We start from the raw sequence: 18,389 nt of genomic DNA, 5'->3' as shown, positions 1-18,389 counted from the left end.
AAGAAAGAAAGAAAGAAAGAAAGAAAGAAAGAAAGAAAGAAAGAAAGGAAGGAAGGAAGGAAGAAAGGAAGAAAGGAAGGGGAAGGAAGGAAGGAAGGAAGGAAGGAAGGAAGGAAGGAAGGAAGGAAGGAAGGAAGGAAGGAAGGAAGAAAAACCATTCCTTTAAGGAGTTTACATTTTAGGAGGAAAACAGCATTACAAAAAGAAATACTATATTTATGTGTGTATGTGTTTATAAAAGCATACATGTATGTACATGCACACACGAGGTAATTTCATGGAGGTTGAGACACCATTGGGTGGTGATTAAGATCTCATTTATGTAGCAGGTGACGCTTGAGGCGTACTTCAAAAGGAACTAGGGCTAAGAGACAAAGGTAAGAAGAAAGAATATCCTAGACATGGAGAACCGTCTGTGCAAAGGCATGGAGATGGGAAATGGAATGTCATGTATGAAGAACAGCAAATAAATTAGTCTGACTGGAATGTAAAGTACATGAGGGCACCCCCCTGGAACAAAGCCCCAATTGCCCTACTCTAGTTACAGTTCCAGCATATAAAACAGGGTCATGTTCTTCATAGCAATCATATTGGAAGACTATGAACTTATTCCAACAATTATCCAATTGCCCAATATATATTCATAGCTCTTCTTTGGAAACTGCTTGTAGAGTCAGTCTGCTGCCCAGACATGAAATGTCATGTCACTTTATGTCTCAGTTGTTGGGTTGTTGGGGGAGGGGTTGCTTCTTTGTTTGTTTGGGGGGGGTTGTTTTATTTATTTTGCTTTTTGGAGAGGGGAAGGTAGGGCAATTAGGGTTAAGTGACTTGCCCAAGGTCACATGGCTAGTTTTTGTGTTAAGCATCTGAGGCCGAATTTGAACTCAGGTCCTCCTGACTCCAGAGCTGGTGCTCTATTCACTGCACCACCTAGCCACCCCTGTTTGTTAAAAACAAACCTCAGGCTCATCATCATCATCATCACTACTCACTAAACCTGGCTTCAAGTGATTTTTAATTGTTTCCAAAAATCAGATCCTCCCTTAAAGGACATAAATTGACCTTCACAAAGGGTTTCAGGTTCTGGAGACATTTCTCAGACTAGTTGCAAAGCTATTTTAAACAAGAGCTCTTAGGTTATAAGAACTGCATAAGCTTCCAAGGTGACTATTTTGAAGGGAATAAGAGTCATTGATTGTATTTGTTTTTTTTTTTTTATTATTGTAACTGGATAATCAAATCATCAAAGAGGTGCAGGAATAGAAGAGAAGAGTAGATAACATGGAACAAGGAAGAAACAATGAATGAACAGGCCCTCACGTCCCACTGGCCGCCATGTAATGCCATCATCTAGAGGAAGGTGCCTAGGATGTAAGAGTGGACCTCATGGGGAAAATTTATGTGAGGACATGGACAAGAGTTACATGGGATGGGCAGCCACGGATGGAGGTAAAGGATCATATATTTAGAACTGGAAGGGACCACGGAGGCTATCTAGTTCAACTCTCTAATTTTATAGTTGAGGAAACTGAGTCTCAGGTAGGTGAGGGGGCTTGCCCAGAGTCATCAGGTAGTGTCAGAGGTGGGATCAGAACTCAGGTATTCATGTGAACTTCCTCTCTAGAAGGAATGCTGATATCATAGACTCATAGAGGTACAAAAGTATGTCTGTAAAATCAATCTTAACACTTCATGGTCATACCCAGGAAACACGAACCATTTATTAGACCATCTCAACATTCTCCGTGGCTCAGTTTCTACTTCCCAGATAAGCCCAAGAGATCTCTGTGACTAATTTTCCCTAATATCCTTCTCTGAGAAATTTCCATAAATTCCCATTTTACAGATGGAAAAACTAGGGCAAAAGTATGCCTTTTTGACCTGGTGCCAAATGTAGGGGAGACCAGAACAGGGTCATGATAGGAGGAGGGGTAGTGCCCAGAAAGGAGGTAGGGAGCTGCCCTCTGCTACATTCTATCTAGGGAGATGGACCAGGGTGTTCTTACTCAGAACAGAAGATGCTGATTAGAAACAGTCTTCCTCTGGGCCCTTAGAGATTTCTGTTTATCCTTTAGCGACTTGAAATTCCTTAGCCTAGGTGCCCATGCTGGTGGGGGAGGGGTGGGATTGGAAGGGAAGATTGAGCTCCAAATGGTAGAACTGGAATGAATCTTAGAAGTCAGCTACTTGAACCCCTTCGGTTTATAGATGAAGCCCAGAGAAGGGAGGAGCTCTCAGAGAATCACTGATCTAGAATTGGAAGGAACCTCAGAGGCTACTTAGTCCAACCCACTCATTTGACAGATCAGGAAACTGAGGCCTATGGAGGGAAAGAGAACTCATAGGATCATTGATCCTGAGCTAGAAAGGACCTGAGAGGCCCCATGTCTGATGCCTTCATTTGACAGATGAAGAAACCTCACAGAAGTGAAGTGACTTGTCCAGGGTCACATAGCTAATGACTGATAAGAATAAGTGGGACCTGAACCCTTTTTTGCCTCCCATTACTACACAAACACAGCATTTCCCCACCTGTTACCCAGCCTGTCTACCACTACCAGTTATTAGGAAACTACCTGTGATACTGTGGAAAAATCACTGAATCAGAAGACTCAGGTTCCAATTCTGCCTTGGCCACTTACTGCCCGTGAAACCTTAAAAAAAAAATCACTTGGGATCTGTGGTTCTGTAATGTGGTTCTGTAATCCAGCCCACCAGGTGTGGTATGATCATAGAAGGAGCAAGATTTTTGGAACAAAAACTCTTCCACCTTCACTCATCCCCTATCCCCAAGCTAAGACCAGGCAGCCCAGAAGAAAGGTGTATGGATGAGACCATGTCACACAGCTGCTAGGATTCTGTCCCCTCTCTGTGGGGATGTAATAGGAGGAAAACTGGCATACAAAAAGCCTTTGACCAGAGGGAAGCCCCAGGTTCTAATCTCAGCTCTGCTACTTAATCTAAGTGTGATGTGGGATGAGTGGGGGCACTCTCCATCTCTAAAATGAGGGGATGACTTAAGTGATCCCTTATGAGGGGTCTTCCTGTTCTAAATCTTATGGGTCCAAACATCTGATCTTGGCTCTTTCATTCCTCTTCCACCTAAAGCACTGTTAGGGGATGTTCTTTCTCTTTGGAATGGGGGCACAGTGGATAAAGTGCCACGCCTGGATTTGGAAGATTCATCTTTGTGAGTTCAAATCTGGCCTCAGACACTTAATAACTGTGTGACCCTGGGCAAGCCACTTCACCCTGTTTGCCTCAGTTTCCTCATCTGTAAAATGAGCTGGAGAAGGAAATGGGAAACCACTCTAGTATCTCTGCCAAGAAAACCTTAAATGGGGTCATAAAGAGTCAAACATGACTGAAACAATTGAACAACAGCATCTCTTTGAGATGCCACTCTCTTCCTCTCCATTGCTTCTGTCTCCTGGCTTCCTAGACTCCACCTGAGACCAGCTGCTTTTCTCAGCAATGAGCCTCTATGAAACATTGAGGCACTAAAGAAAGTATCGATTGATTTCAATTGAACCAACATTTATTAAACTAAATTAAATACCAAAAACAAAATGAACAATAATCCCTACCTTTAAGGAACTCATATGCCACTGTGGGGAAACAATATATGTATAAAGTGGCATTTGAGTTGAGCCTTGATGAAAGCTAGGGATTTGAAGAGGCGGAAGAGCATTCCATGTAAGGAGAAAGGTCAGAGCAAAGACAGGGAGGCAGGAAAGGGAACTTCTGGGACTGACAACAGCAAGTGTGTCAGTGGGACCGGAATCCAGAATGCAGGAGAATGATTTCTCCCATCTCTGAGATCCTGCTGCAGCCAGAGGCCACACTGCTCCTCTAAGACGTAGGTGACAGACACTGCTCCTTCTTGCTCACTGATTCTCTTGCATGGGTGAGTCCCCCCACTCCCTAAATGGATTGCAGGCTCCCTGGATCATGGCTTAGGGCAGCCTGGGTGACCCCGAGGATAGAGGAGATGCTCAGTGATCCATATCAGTGAATGGACTGATTGCCTGTCCATATCTAACAAGCCATGACAAATGCAGCATAAATCAGGATGTGAGTCTTTTCTCTTGGGCCCAGCTGCTGACAACCAGCTCTGATTCCAAGAGAGTGGGAACAAGCCCTTCCATCTCAAAGGGTGTCCCTAGGATGCACTCGCCATGGAACATGCCCAGCCCATCTGTTTCTCTTCCATGTGCCTGGCTTGCTCCAGGTTGATTTTCTCCCCCATGAGGTGGGGGGGATAATGAATTCCCTGGGAAAATCCAGATTTTCTGACCCCACCAGTGTGCATGATCTTCCTTCTAGGCCTTCACATGCATTCCAGGTGCCCTACATGCACTAGGACCAAGGGGCCAAGGCCAGCTCTGCCTTTGGGGAGGCAAAGCTTGTAACATACGCATCCTCTCATGGAGCATTTACCCTGATCCAGGGACAGATGTCATGGTGCTTTATGGGGGTCAGTCTAGGATTCTACGATTTTCTTTACATTGTTTATGTTTTCTTCAGTCATTTCTGTTTAGTTTTTTCCCCTGGGAGGCAACATGGCAGAGCCCAATTTGGAGTCAGGAAAATGTGAATTCAGATCCCACCTCTGATATTTATTAGCTGTGTCTGAATTCAAATCCCACCTCTGATATTTATTCACTGGATCTGAATTCATATCCCACCTCTGATATTTATTATCTGGCTCTAAATTTTATTTCCCCAATAGAGTGTAAGCTCCTTGAAGGCAGGAACTGGCTTTCTTTTTGCTTCTATCCATATCCCCAGTGCTTAGCACAGAGCCTGGCATATAGTAGACATTTAATAAATGTTCATTGACTGACTAATTAACTAGCTCATTTTCCTCATGTGTAAAATGATAAAATCCCTTCTAGTTCAAAATCTATGATCTTATGGTGCTATGATGTGCAGAATGCTATGAACATTAATATTAGTCCAACTAGTTGTCAAGGGAGAGCCTTCATTTAAGTTGACTTGGGAAATTTTTTTTTCATTCTCAAGTTACACAAAAGTATGAAGGAGAGTGGTTTAGATACTTTGTTTTTTTGATAGAGAGAAATATGAAATATTCAACTTCATTAAAAATGAGCAGGAAATACAAAGTGGGTTTAAGAAACAGCACATTATTTGCAATGTTTCTATTTTACAGGATATTATGGCAAGTTAAGGGAGGGTGGGAAAGAGGGAAAGGCAGGAAGAGAGAAAGGAAGAAAAGGAGAAAGAGAAGCATAGGAGAATAGAAGAGGAGAGAACAAACAGAAAGAGCAGCGTATAGAATAAGGACCTGGAAGGAGAGAGAATGAGGAATGGAGGGAAGAAGAGAGAGATGGGAGAATCCAGAACAAGGAGCAGAAGCTAGAGAGGAAGGCCAACGTGTCCTCACACCCTTCCACCGTAACTTCTCCATAATCTGCTCTCTCATGTCTAACTCTCACCCAGCAAACTGGCCCCCTAAAACTCGGTTCAGTTTGGCAAATACTTATTAAATGCCTGCTATGTGTGGGATGCTATGGTAGGTGATAGAGATACAAAGAAAAAATGAGTCTGCCCTCAAGGAACTTACATTTCTACCAGAGGGTCCCATTTCCCCACAGGCATCTCCACATACCTTTCCCAACTCCAGCCAACCTCTCCAACCTAACTCGTCCCTAGTTCAGCTGGAGTACTAGACCTGGTGTCAGAAATAAGTTCAAAGCCTGCCTCAGACAGTTGCTAGTTTGTGGTCCTAGACGAGTCATCTAACTTCTGAGCCTCAGTTTCCTCATCTGTAAAATGAGGGTGTTAGACTTGAAAGCCACCGGCCTCTTTCTAGATCACCCAGTTCCTCCTTTCTACCAGGCTGACATCTCATAACTGGGGTGGATGTAGAATCCCTCCCCACCTTCCCCTCCCCCATCACTCTAGTGCTGGAATTGAAGGCAGGAGGACTTGGGTTTAAGTCCTTCCTCAAACATTAATAACCACTGTGATAACCTCTTTGGGCCTCAGCTTCTCCATCTGTAAAATGGGGATAATAATAGCCTCTACCACATAGCATCATTGTGAGGATTAATCAGCATAGTGTGAAGCTTTGTGAAACTTTGCAGACCTCAAAGCAATATATAAACTCTCATTAATGATTCTCATTCACCTTATTTTTCTCAGCTCTTCTGATGGGATTCAGATAGATATAACTGGAGGACCAGTCACTATCCTGCTAGTATACTTTTATGCTTAACTGCCTATGGACTTTCAGGTGAATAAAAGGACTGAGTTGGGGGGTGGGGCTTGGTCATTGAATAAGAGCACTGGGATGTGAGCTCATCCTCCATAGAGGCTCACTGAAAACACTTTGGGACAATTTGAGTAGCAGACAGGAAATATAGATCGTTGTTGATCAGTTGTTTTTCAGTCATGTCTGACTCTTCATGACCCCATTTGGGGTTTTCTCAGCAAAGATGCTGGAGTGATTTACCATTTCCTTCTCCAGTGTGTCCCCATTTTACAGATGAGGAACTAAGCCAAATTGGGGTTAAGTGACTTGCCCAGGACCACACAGTATCTGAAGCTGGATTTGAACTCAGGTCCTCCTGTCTCCAGGTTTCTCCCTCCACTGCACCACCTAACTCCTCCAATATATTCATATGTAATTATCATCACCGATGTCAATGTATCCCTTGTTAATCATTATTGCTTCTGCAACCAGTTTCATTTTCCCCTTCTACTATCAGAACTATTGACCAGTGGAAGCCTGCCTTGCCCCTCCTCCTCTACCCCTGAGGGTGTCCCTAAAGTTTGGACACATAGGAAATCTCATTACACATATTTTCAAGAAATGAAACGAATGAAATTTTCAACAACATTTTATTTAATTAGCATAAATGAGATTTTGTAGGAAGACATAGGAGACACATAGGAAATCTCATTAATTAATTAAATTAATCTCATTAATATGGAAAATAGTCCCCAATAGCTAATGAAAGCTTTTATTCCATATGAAATTGTCAGGGCTAAAATTTATGCTAATTAAATAAAATGTTGTTGAAAATTTCATTCATTTCATTTCTTAAAAATATTCATAGTTAATGAGATTTCCTGTGTCCAGACTTTAAGGACACCCTGGAAGAACCTGGGGGAAGCTCAGATAACTAGCAGGTTGGATTTATAGCAGTCCTCAGCAAAGGCTCCATCAAGAAAGTGGGATTATAACTAAACTTCCATGGAGGTGAGTGACACAGAGCATAGAGTACTGAACTTGTAGTCAGGGAGGCCTGAGTGCAAATCTTACCTCAGATAACTTGCTAGCTATGTTATCCTGGGCAAGTGTCTTCATCTCTCTGTGACTTAGTTTCCTCATCTGTAAAATGGGGGTAATTAAATTGGGCTAATAATGGCTCACCAGGTTGTTGGGAGAGTCAAATGAGATAATTTGAGGAGTGGCTCAAACCTACCATCCTTTATTCCTCTCTTGGCCCACTTCTTTCTCTCCAGACTTCACTAATGTGGGTACTTTTCCCCTTTTCAGCTCCCTTTTATAGGTGTTATCTTGTCCTATTAGAATGTAAGAGCCTTGAGAGCAGGGACTGTCATTCTTTTTGCTTGTATTTGTACCCCCAGCACTTAGCCTGGTGCAGGGTAAGGGCTTAATAAATGTGTGTTGAATTGGGCACATTCTACTCCTCAATCATAGAATCATTCCACATGCTTGGTTTACTTGGGACGAGCAGCCCTGGTTGTGTTTCTGCCTCCTAGCAGAGCTTCATTTGCCAGTCCTACGTCTGCATGAATGGCAGCCCATATTGTCTACTAAGCCAAGATGCTTCCACAACTCTAAAAGAAGAGAGAGATCAGAGATAGAAACGCAGATCGACAGACAGAGACAAAGAAAGAGCTTTTTTAAACCCTTGCTTGCTAGTTCCTGGTATCAAAAAATATACCCCTGACCTTGAGGGGGGAGGGTGTAGCAGCAAGCCCCCCAAGCGTCCTCAGGGTTTGCCACCCATACAGGTTCTTGGATCTGCTTTGTTAAAGGAAAGCCACTCAAAATGGGTTAACAAGCTTACTTTAATCAGTCAGACATATATCGTTTACCTTGTTCAGGAGAAAAGGTCAGCACCCCGAACCTCAAAGCATACAGGCAGAATTATCAAGACAAAAACATCAAGTAGACAGATTTCCAAACTGTCCAACCATTACATCCATACCCAGTCAACATCTGGGTTTCCACATTCTGGGTTTTTGAAAGCCGGGGGACTCTCAACAACGGCTTCCCAGAATTCAGATCAAATCACAGAACACTTCTCAAAGTGAGTCCCAAAACAAAGCTACACATCAGGGCTTATATAGCTTTCTCCTGGCTCAGAGAATGTAACAACCTTATTGACCCACTGGCCAATCAAAAAGTATCTACTGAAAAACAAGCCTCCCTCCCCAGGCTTCTGGTGCACTTTAGCCTAGGGGCAGGAAAGATCTTTAAAATTTACATTCGCATTACAGAGGGAGAGGAGGCTGGAATTGTGATTTCATTTCTAAAGGGACCTCTTCTACACATGAGGATCTGACCCTTCTCTGAAACCTCTGGAGAGGTGCCTGGGGGCACTGAGGTTTGTGTCAAAGGAGGGATTGAACCCAGGTCTTACTGACTCCCATGGGCTCTCCACTCACTATTATCATGCTGTTTCTCATGCCCCTGACATAGATCCTGAAAACCCTGAAGGATTAAAATCCCTGTGAGCTACAGCTTGTCCTGAGAGAAGCCTACCTAGCAAGGCAAACGAGAGATAAGGCTGCTAAAGTATTCAAATATATTCATGCCAGAGTAGGGAAATGGCTGACCAGCAAAATCCTCTCACTCCCCTTTTATTCCACTCATTTTTTTAAATCACATTTTATTTTATTATCAAACAAAATTCCACCTTCTCTCCCTCCCACCTCCATACCACTCCTCCCTCCTCTTAAAATAAGAAATCAAGAAAAACACAACTTCTGTTACAATTGCACACAGTCAGGCAAAAAAGATTGCCCCATTGGCTACATCTAAAAAATCTGCTTAAATTGATGCTCTAAGGCCATCACTTCTCTGTCAAGAGATGGACAGTATGTTTCATCATGTGTCCTCTGGAATTATGGATGGTCATTGTGCTGATCAGAATGTCCAAGTCTTTCCAAGTTGTCTTTACAATATTGTTATTGTATATAAATTGTTCTCCTGGTTCTGCTCACCTCTCTGCATCAGTTCATACAAGTTTTCCCAGGCAACCCAACTCATTTTATAGATGAAAGCCTGAAGCCCATAAAGATGAAATTATTTGTCCAAGGTCACACAGGGAGTAAAGATAAGAGGCAGGGTTTGAGCCCAGGTCCTCTGACATGGCCAGTACTCTTTCTATTTTACCATACTGCCTCCCTTTCCATAAGCCTTTGTTCAGCAATTTTCCCAATAGCTGGTAGGGTTGGGGGAGATTCCTAGAAGACTTCACAACTCCGTCTCTGTCCTCTAAACTGAACTTGGGATTCACACACATATATACTAACACCTCTTCCTCCTGCCGGCCTGTGGAAGCCTCAGTGACCTTAACACTAATCTTGGTGCTTCCTTCCTTCAGATATAGATCAGAAACAAAGTTCATGATGGTCCCTCCTTAGCTTCCAGATTCCATACCACCAAATCTGCTCCTAAATGTTTTTTCATCCTGTGGTAGGAGGTGGTGATCGCTGTGGAAAATGAGACTAAATAAACATTATTGTCCTGAGTCATTTTTTCTTAGCATGGTTCCTGTTGAGTTGTGTGTATTTGTGGTTATCTCCTCTCAGAGTAAATTCATCATTTAGCCCAACAAGTAGCTTTATTCCCATACTCCACCCCTAAAATACTGAGCATTATAGACATGTGGGGACTTTTGTTCAGTCATTTACAGTCATGTCTGACTCTTCATGACCCCATTTGGGGTTTTCTTGGCAAAGATACTGGAGTGGTTTGCCATTACCTTCTCCAGTTCATTTTACAGATGAGAAAACTGAGGCAAATAGGGTTAAGTGAGTTGCCCAGGATCACATAGCTAGTAAGTGTCTGAGGCCAGATTTGAACTCAAGAAGATGAGTCTTCCTGACTCCAGGCCCTAGCTGCCTGTATGGGGAGTACAAGTTCAAAATCACAGAATTTCAGAGTTGAAAGAAATCTCACTGGTCATCTGGTTCAATCCCTGCCCCCATGCCATGCCCCACCTCCCCTAGCAAACGCTTACTAAAATATACCTGAAGAGTGAACATTCAGACCCAGTTTAAAAACCTCTGGTAAAGGAAAAGCCCATAATCTCCAAAAGTAGCCAATTCCACTTTAGGACAGTTCTAATTATTAAGATGTTTGGGTTGCTTTTTTCCCCTGACTCCAAACCTTAATTTGCCTCTTTGCAATTCCTACATTGACTTCTAGAGTTAATCTTTCTTCCCCATACAAGGCACTTTAAATGCCTAAAGACAGCAATCATGTTCCCCCCTAGACTTTGTCTTTTCCAGGCTAACCATCTCCAGATCCTTCTAGTCCAGTAGAACACGGCTTGAAGTTCTGTCACTATCCTGGATGTCCTCCTCTCTATCCTCTCCAGCTTATCAATGCATTTCCTAACCTATAGTGCCCAGAACTGAACTCAATACTCTTGACGTTGTCTGGACAAGGCAGAAGATAGCTGGATTATCATCTCCTTACTCCTGGAAGAGCCCAAGTGGAAGCCTGGGACAGAGGCCTACTGGAAACCAAACCTCCATTCCCTTCAAACAATTCAGATAATAAGAACAACAGACAAAGAGCTATAGAAAAGCTTAGCAAGTACACACCATCAATCATTACCCTATCTCTGGTATGAGCACACTTTAACATTTCTTCCTTAGGAAGTGGGAGGTGACCTTATCAAGCACAAACGAACTAGGCTTCAACCAGGACCAGGATTTTGATCTGTAAGGGTGTTTCAGGGTACATTAGAGACATATTGATGAGATCTCAGAGTCTCTCCATGTCTCTAACCATTAGCAGAGTCTTAGAGCTGAACAGAGCTGGATAAGGGGCTGGCAGAGAACATCTGATCTGGTACAAATTCAGCCTTGGGAGGGGGAGGGAGGCCAGAGCTCCACTGGAAGTCAGAGACTAGGCCAACTGCTCTTTGGCAATTGGTAAAATGAGGAAGTTGGATTACATAATATTTAAGGCCCCATCTAGCTCTAAATCCCATGATACTATGACTCCAGCACAGCTGCTTTCCTATCCCTGAGTGCCAGGGAACAGAGAAGATGGCCATACAAAGGGATGATTATCTTGACCTTATTTTTGTTACTTCTAGCATCCATTTCCCAAGGCAGGTTCTTACCAATGTTGTCCATAGGCAACTCTAAGTTTTTTGATCTGGAATTCTTTTGTTTTTAAGGGAGAGGAGTATTTCATTTTAGAATTTCCCCAAAGAACTCCCTAGGGTTTGAGTCTATAAAATAATACATAGAATGTTCTAGCTGGAGCTCATCTAATTCAATATTTCCCAACTGCCAATTAAGTCCCACACTGGGGCATGGTGAAATTTTTACTGGTCTGCAAATTTTTTACTACCAAGAGTCCTTCCTCTTTAAAAATCTATAAGCTAAAAAATGAATTCCTCTCTGGAAAATAAAGAGACTGGGCCAGAGCAAAGGTCCTTAACCTTTTCTGTGTCATTGGCCACCTTGGGAGGTCTGGTGAAGCCTTACAGACCCCTTCTCAGTATCATGTTTTTCAATAAAGAAGGAAATGCTAAAATTCAGTTAGAAGTCAATGTAAATAAAGATGTAATTTTTTTTTCCCCATCCAAATTCCAGGATCCCCTGAAATCTATGGACTAGATGGTCTCTAAGGCCCCTTCCAGCCCAGGATCTGTGATTCTCCCTGGGTCCTACACCTCCTGCCCACCTTCTACTAATTACTTCTCTCTAGTTCTCTCAGCCCTAAGGGCAGTCAATTCTAAAGTAGAGTTTTGATCGGGAAATGCAACTTATCTACTGTCCACTTTTCCCATCAGTTTTTGTCAGATAAGTGAGTCCTTAACTTTCAAGTGTATAATTGACAAAGGCTTATACCCTGTAAGCTTATCAAATAGATCAGGGAATCTGCTTCATCAAACTCCCATAATCAACACTCAATCCTTTACTTAGAAGTTACCTTTCAGGTAACTTTGTGGTTACCAAGCACTTAATATTCATTACCTCATATATTAGTGACTATTTAACAGAGGAGGACTCTAAGACTCAGAGTGGTTTAAATGACTCACCCAAGGTCACAAGAGTTGGACAGTAAGGAATTGAACTTAAATCTTTTGATGCCAAGCCTTGGGAGTTGCGAGGCCCAAAATAAATTATCCTATGTGTAACACAAAGACATTTTTATAGAAGTGAGTTATCAGGGGTGGCCAGGTAGCACAGTGAGTAAGAGCACCGGCCCTAGTGTCGGGATGACCTGGGATCGAATCCAGGCTCAGACACTTAGCATCCACCCAGAAACACCTGGCCGTGTAACCTTGAGCAAGTTACTTAACCCCAATTGCTTAGGGGTGGCCAGGTGGCTCAGCGAGTAAGAGCACCGGCTCCAGTGTTGGGATGACCTGGGATCGAATCCAGGCTCAGACACTCAGCACCACACCCAGAAATAACTGACCATGTAATCTTGAGCAAGTTACTTAACCCCAATTGCTTAAAAAAAAAAAGTGAGTTATGGTCAGACTGAATGTCAAGGGCACTTCTGTCCCTATGCAATGGACATCTGCTTCTCATTGTAGCTTTTCCTTTGTGACAGTCATCCAGTCTTTTCACCTGAGGTACAAGCAGCATACCAGCACTACCTCCTCCTAAATACTCATCCCTTTTCTAACCAGCTTGACTTCTTCCCAGGACCATGGGTGAGATCAGCCATGTCTTGGCACTTTCTATTATGCTCTCTGGGAGACCAGCTTCATCTTAAGCTAATTCTCTTATACTTTCAAATGTTTTGATTGATATTTACACTATCCCACTTTAACAGAGATTTGGTCCTCTCTTTGCAGGCCTGCTCAAAGGAATCACTTTATTCCCCTCCATTCTACTGAAAAAGAGACAAAAAGGGACAGGAAGAAAAACGTACTCCATATGCACAGTTGAGTAATTTATTTCTTTATGTCATTGCTCAATGATTTTACATCTGCCTCTCCTTAGCCTTTGTTGTTGCCATCTACCAATCCTCAGATCATTTTCCATATATAAAATAACTTGTACTTGGCTTATAGCCTTCCTCTCTATTACACTCTTTTCTGATACTCTTTAATATTTATTTTAATAAATATCATCATGGCAGAGGAATGGGTTTGTAGGGAGCCAGGCTCCTTACATATTCCCAGGGGCTAGAAGAAACAAGGAGAAAAATCAAAAAGAAGAAAAAATATTTTAAAAACAGGCAATAAAACATGTCAACTAAAACAGAAAATGAGAAAAAGGAAAAGTTCAGATACAATAAAATAGCACTGAAATAGTACCAACAGCAGGAAAGCAGATGGAAAACAAATAAAGATATATCATTAAATGGATAAATAACATAGTTAAAGAAATTAAACCAGAATTAATACTGGTTAAAAAAAATCACAGGACCAAATAAAAGAAGATATTAAAGTTTTCCTCAAAACACAAGAAGAACTCAATAAAAGATGCTTTAAAAAAATTAAAAGGATTGGAAGTAATAAAGAAAATGATCCACATGGAAAAAACATAATAGAGGACCTCAGAAAGTCCTTAAAAGCAACCAATAGACTTACAATATTAAAAAATTAAATGTATACAATTTAAGGCAAGTAAAATTACCAACTTAAAGGGTAAGGACTCCCTATTTCACAAAAACTTCTCAGAAAAATAAACAGTAGTCTAGCAAAAATTAGGTTTAAACCACACCTTATACTTTATAGCAAGGTAAGTTCAAAATGCATACATGACCTGGATATTAAAGGTCATATCACAAACAAATTAAGAGAAATAAAAAAGAAATCACCTTTTAGATCTATGGATAGGAAGAGAGTTCATGACCAAATAAGGCACAGAGAGAGGAGCACCAAAGATAAGTCTATTTTGTTTATATAAAATTCACTTTTTTTCATAAACAAATCTAATATAGCTAAGATTAGAAGCAAAACACTTAACTACAAAATAAACATTTGAAGCAAATTTATATGGTACAAGTTTATTTTTAAGATACATAAGAAGTTTATTTCATTTTATAAGAATAAGAGCCATTTCCCAATCAATAATGGTCTAAGGATATAAGCCAGCAGTCATCAAGGGAAAAAACAAAAGATTTCTTTAGCTATATAAAAATGTTCCAAACCAGTAAGAGAAATGTAAATTAAAGCAACTCTGAGGCTCTAACTCATGCCTAAGAGATTAGCAAAGCTGACCAAAAAAAAAAAAGACAAATGTTGGATGGGTTGTGGGAAATCAGGCACATAGATGCACCCTTGGTAGATCTATGGTGCAGTTGCTAGTGTAGTGAATGGATCCAACTACTCTGGAAAGCAATTTGGAATTATGCCCCTAAAGCTACTAAACAGTGCTTACTGACCCAGTGGTACTGCTGGTAGGCCTATACCCCAAAGAGATCAAAGGAAGACAAAAAGAACCTACAAAAATATTTGTAGTAGCAATTTTGTGATGGCAAAGAATAGGAAACTAAAGGAATATCCAGCAACTGGGAAATGATTGGACAAATCATGGCCTATGAATGTAATGGAATTCTATTGTGCTATATGAATGAAGAAAAAGATGGTTTCAGAGAGACCTAGGAAGGAAGATTTAACGTGAACTGATGCAGATCAAAGTAAACAGAACAAGAAGAATAATTCATACCATTATTTCAATATTGTAAAAAAAAAAAATTCTCCAAGTCTTAAGCACTTTGATCAACTAAATTATCAACCATGATTCCAGAGGACTAATGAAGAAAGCAGCCTATTTCATGACAGAGAGATGATGGACTGATAAGAAACACATTTTTGGATGGTGCCAAGATGGTAATTTGTTTTGCTTGACTTTATTTACAATCCAGCATAACTATATACAGGGATTTTGTATTTCTTTCTTATTGGTAGACAGAAGTAGGAAGGAAAAAAAAAGCTTGATAATTGGAAAAAAAAAATCTAAGAAAAATCATAGAATTACCCAAGCATTGGGAAACATGTAGGTTCCAGCAAAAGAAAGCTTCAGGACACAAAAATCTCAACATTGCTGGCATGCTAGGAAATTTAGAAAAACAACTGATAATGATAGCTGATATTTATAGAGTGCTTTAAGGTTTTTGAAGCGCTTTACATACATTTTATCATCTAATACTCACAAAAGCCTATGTTGGAGGCACTACAGGCATTATTATTACATATTTCAGATGGAGCAAATAGGACAGAGATCAAGTACTTGCCCAAGGTCATACAACTAATAAGTATCTGAGGTAGGATTTGAACCTAGGCCTCTCTTGGCAAAGATACTAGAGTGATTTGTCATGTCCTTCTCTAAGGGATTAAGGCAGACAGGGATTAAGTGACTTGCCCAGGAATACTTGCTAGTGAGTGTTTGAGGCCAAATTTGAAATTGGGTCTTCCTGACTCCAGGCACAGTGCTCCATCCATGGAGCCATCTAGCTGCCTCCAAAATGAATTTTAGATATCCTCTAACATCTCTTTGGCATTTTACCCTTTGTTCTTGCAGTGGAGCTGATACTCCCAAAGGCCTCATAGTATCTCAATACTCCCAGGTAAGCAGCTTACATTATACCTAGGTGGGCTGCTCCCTAGAAATTCCCCCCAGAGCCCACCATGCTTTAATTTTTAAAATTAATGTCAATTGATATCTCTTATTTTTTAAGTGTCTCCTAGATTCCCCTTTAGATCCTTTCCTCTCACCTTCCAAAGTGCCCTCCCATATCTATCCATGCTTTTAGATGTTATTATATCACAGCCAGACCTGGAAGCCTAAGGAGAGACAATTACAAAATACCTTGACTATCACTTTTCAAAAGTCCTGTCAAACAGAATGTTGTATAGATGTATCACACACATGTATCAGATGTGCTAGGTGGTAGGTTAACTGTTTTTCTTCATTACAAGGAATGATTCTATTTCAAGGGGGAAGAGGGAGGGAAATGGTGTCATTTCCAGAAATTATTATTATATAAAGACAAAAGACATCAGTAAAATTAATTTTAATAAAAGTGATAGTGATAATGTTGGTGGTGGTGATGATGATGATGATGATAGTAGTGATGATGATGCTAGCAAATATGACAAAAAGAGAGAGAAAACCAGCCTTCCAGTAATGTACCTGGGTCCAAGTCCCACCTCAAACACATATTGGTTATAGACCCTAGGCAAGTAATTTAATATCTCCAAGACAACTCTCTGGGATTTCAAATTGCATACCCATGTTGGTAGAGGGAATTTCATAATTGGGAGTTCCTAGAACCAATGAAATCTATGTCTGGACAATAATGAAGATAAAGGGGGGGGGGCGGCTAGGTGGTGCAATGAATAGAGCACTGGCCCTGGAATCAGGAGGACCTGAGTTCAAATTCGGCCTCAGACACTGAACACAAAAACTAGCCATGTGACCTTGGGCAAGTCACTTAACCCCAATTGCCCTGCCCTCCCCCCTCCAAAAAAAAAAAAGAGTGAGGGAGGAGAAGAAACTTAAGGAAGAAGAGAAGGAAAAGAAAAAGGAGAAAGAAAAAAGGAAGAGGAGGGAAAATGAAGGGGAAGAGGAATAAAAAGGGAAGGAAGGGAAGGAGGAAGAGAAAGGGAAGATGGAGAAGAAGGAGGAGGAGGAGAACAAAGGGAAATAGAAAAAGGGAAAAGGTGAAGGAGAAAGAGTCCTGACAAAGAGAATAACAAGACCTATAAGAGCTGTCCTTTATGTTGGTACCCCAGGGCTGTTCAATTCTGTACTTCCACCTCCCTTTCATTCCCAAAGATCTGGAAATTGTAGAGGAATTTGTCAGGCTGAAGCAGAAAACTGCCTCTGACAAGTGCTACATTCATATGTTAATAAGATGATATAATGTTGGTTCAATTGTTAAAACATTTAGTGTTTAGAAGAACAGAATGTAGAAGAATAGCTAAGTTAATAGAGAATGAGTGTCTGGTCAAATGTTAAGGAGAGACAGAATATTTTTTCACACTCTTCAAGGCCTCTGCCTCTTCTTCCTCCTCCTCCTCTTCCTCTTCCTCCTCCTCCTCCTCCTCCTTCCTCTCCCTTCTTCCTATACTATTCAGAACATAAATGGGCTCCTTCCCTTTTCTAACTTCAAGTTCAGGAGAAACAAAGAAATCTCAGAACTTGCTTTGGTTTCAGAAATGGTACAGTTGTTTTGCCTGTTTGATAGGAAATGGGTTCACATCCCTATGATTTCCTTATAACAAAGAGATCAGCTGAATCTTACCAATTTCTCATATTCCTTAATCTATTCATTTGAAAAACACCATAATACCAGGAAATACCTGAACTGTACATTAGCATTTACATATGAATACATGTATATCTGTGTGTATATGTGTAAATTACAAACATCTTTATTCCCAAGATCCCTCACCTAAAACATGTAAATCTGACCTTTTCCTGTCTTCAGGATTTACAGCTTCCTCAATTTCTCTTATATTATAAAACCTGACACTTAGGGAGATAGCAGATGTGAGAACTGAAAATGAGAAAAATAACCTACTACATTTATATTTGAATAGTTTGGGATGGGAATGGGAGAAACCTTAAATTTCCTCTCAAATATTTAAGTTCCATAATGTTCCTCAGTAGGAAAAACTGTCCTGACATAGCAGGCAGAATGATTAATAGACACGCTGAGTTACAAGTATGCCAGATCTTTCCCAGGAGTTGTTCTTAGCAAATACTGTCTCCCTGAAATATATAGGGATGGAAAAGCCAGATAGATGGAGCACCCCAAGCACTGATCAATAAAGGTTTCCCTACTTTGTACTCCATTATTCACCTTCCCACCATTCCTCTGAGCTCCTTCATCTTCCTAACTAATGTTTGCCTTATATTACCTTCTTCTTATCTATAACAAATAAATAAATAGAATCTCTGTGACAGAGCCTCTCTATAACTTTAGGAACCTCCCCTGGCTCATTTATCTTCTCTCGGCTCAGAACAGTCCTCAAAGGATAATCATAAGCTTCCCTGTATAAGTGCTCTATCTCACAAGGCATTACATATAGGATAGATCTTATTTATACCATAAAGATCATGGAAAGGACCTAAGAACATAGAGAGTGAAGAGAGTTCATTTCTTTCTTCTGGTGAACATCTTTTGCCTTCCATCTCAGAGAAGAACCGTATTCTCACTGTGACTAAAA

This window comes from Petaurus breviceps, unplaced genomic scaffold (genome assembly GCF_028583685.1).
Source record: "Petaurus breviceps papuanus isolate PSGF00001 unplaced genomic scaffold, PetGlider_PUasm1.0 90845, whole genome shotgun sequence".
Lineage (NCBI taxonomy): Eukaryota > Metazoa > Chordata > Mammalia > Diprotodontia > Petauridae > Petaurus > Petaurus breviceps.
This window is presented reverse-complemented; position numbering follows the sequence as displayed.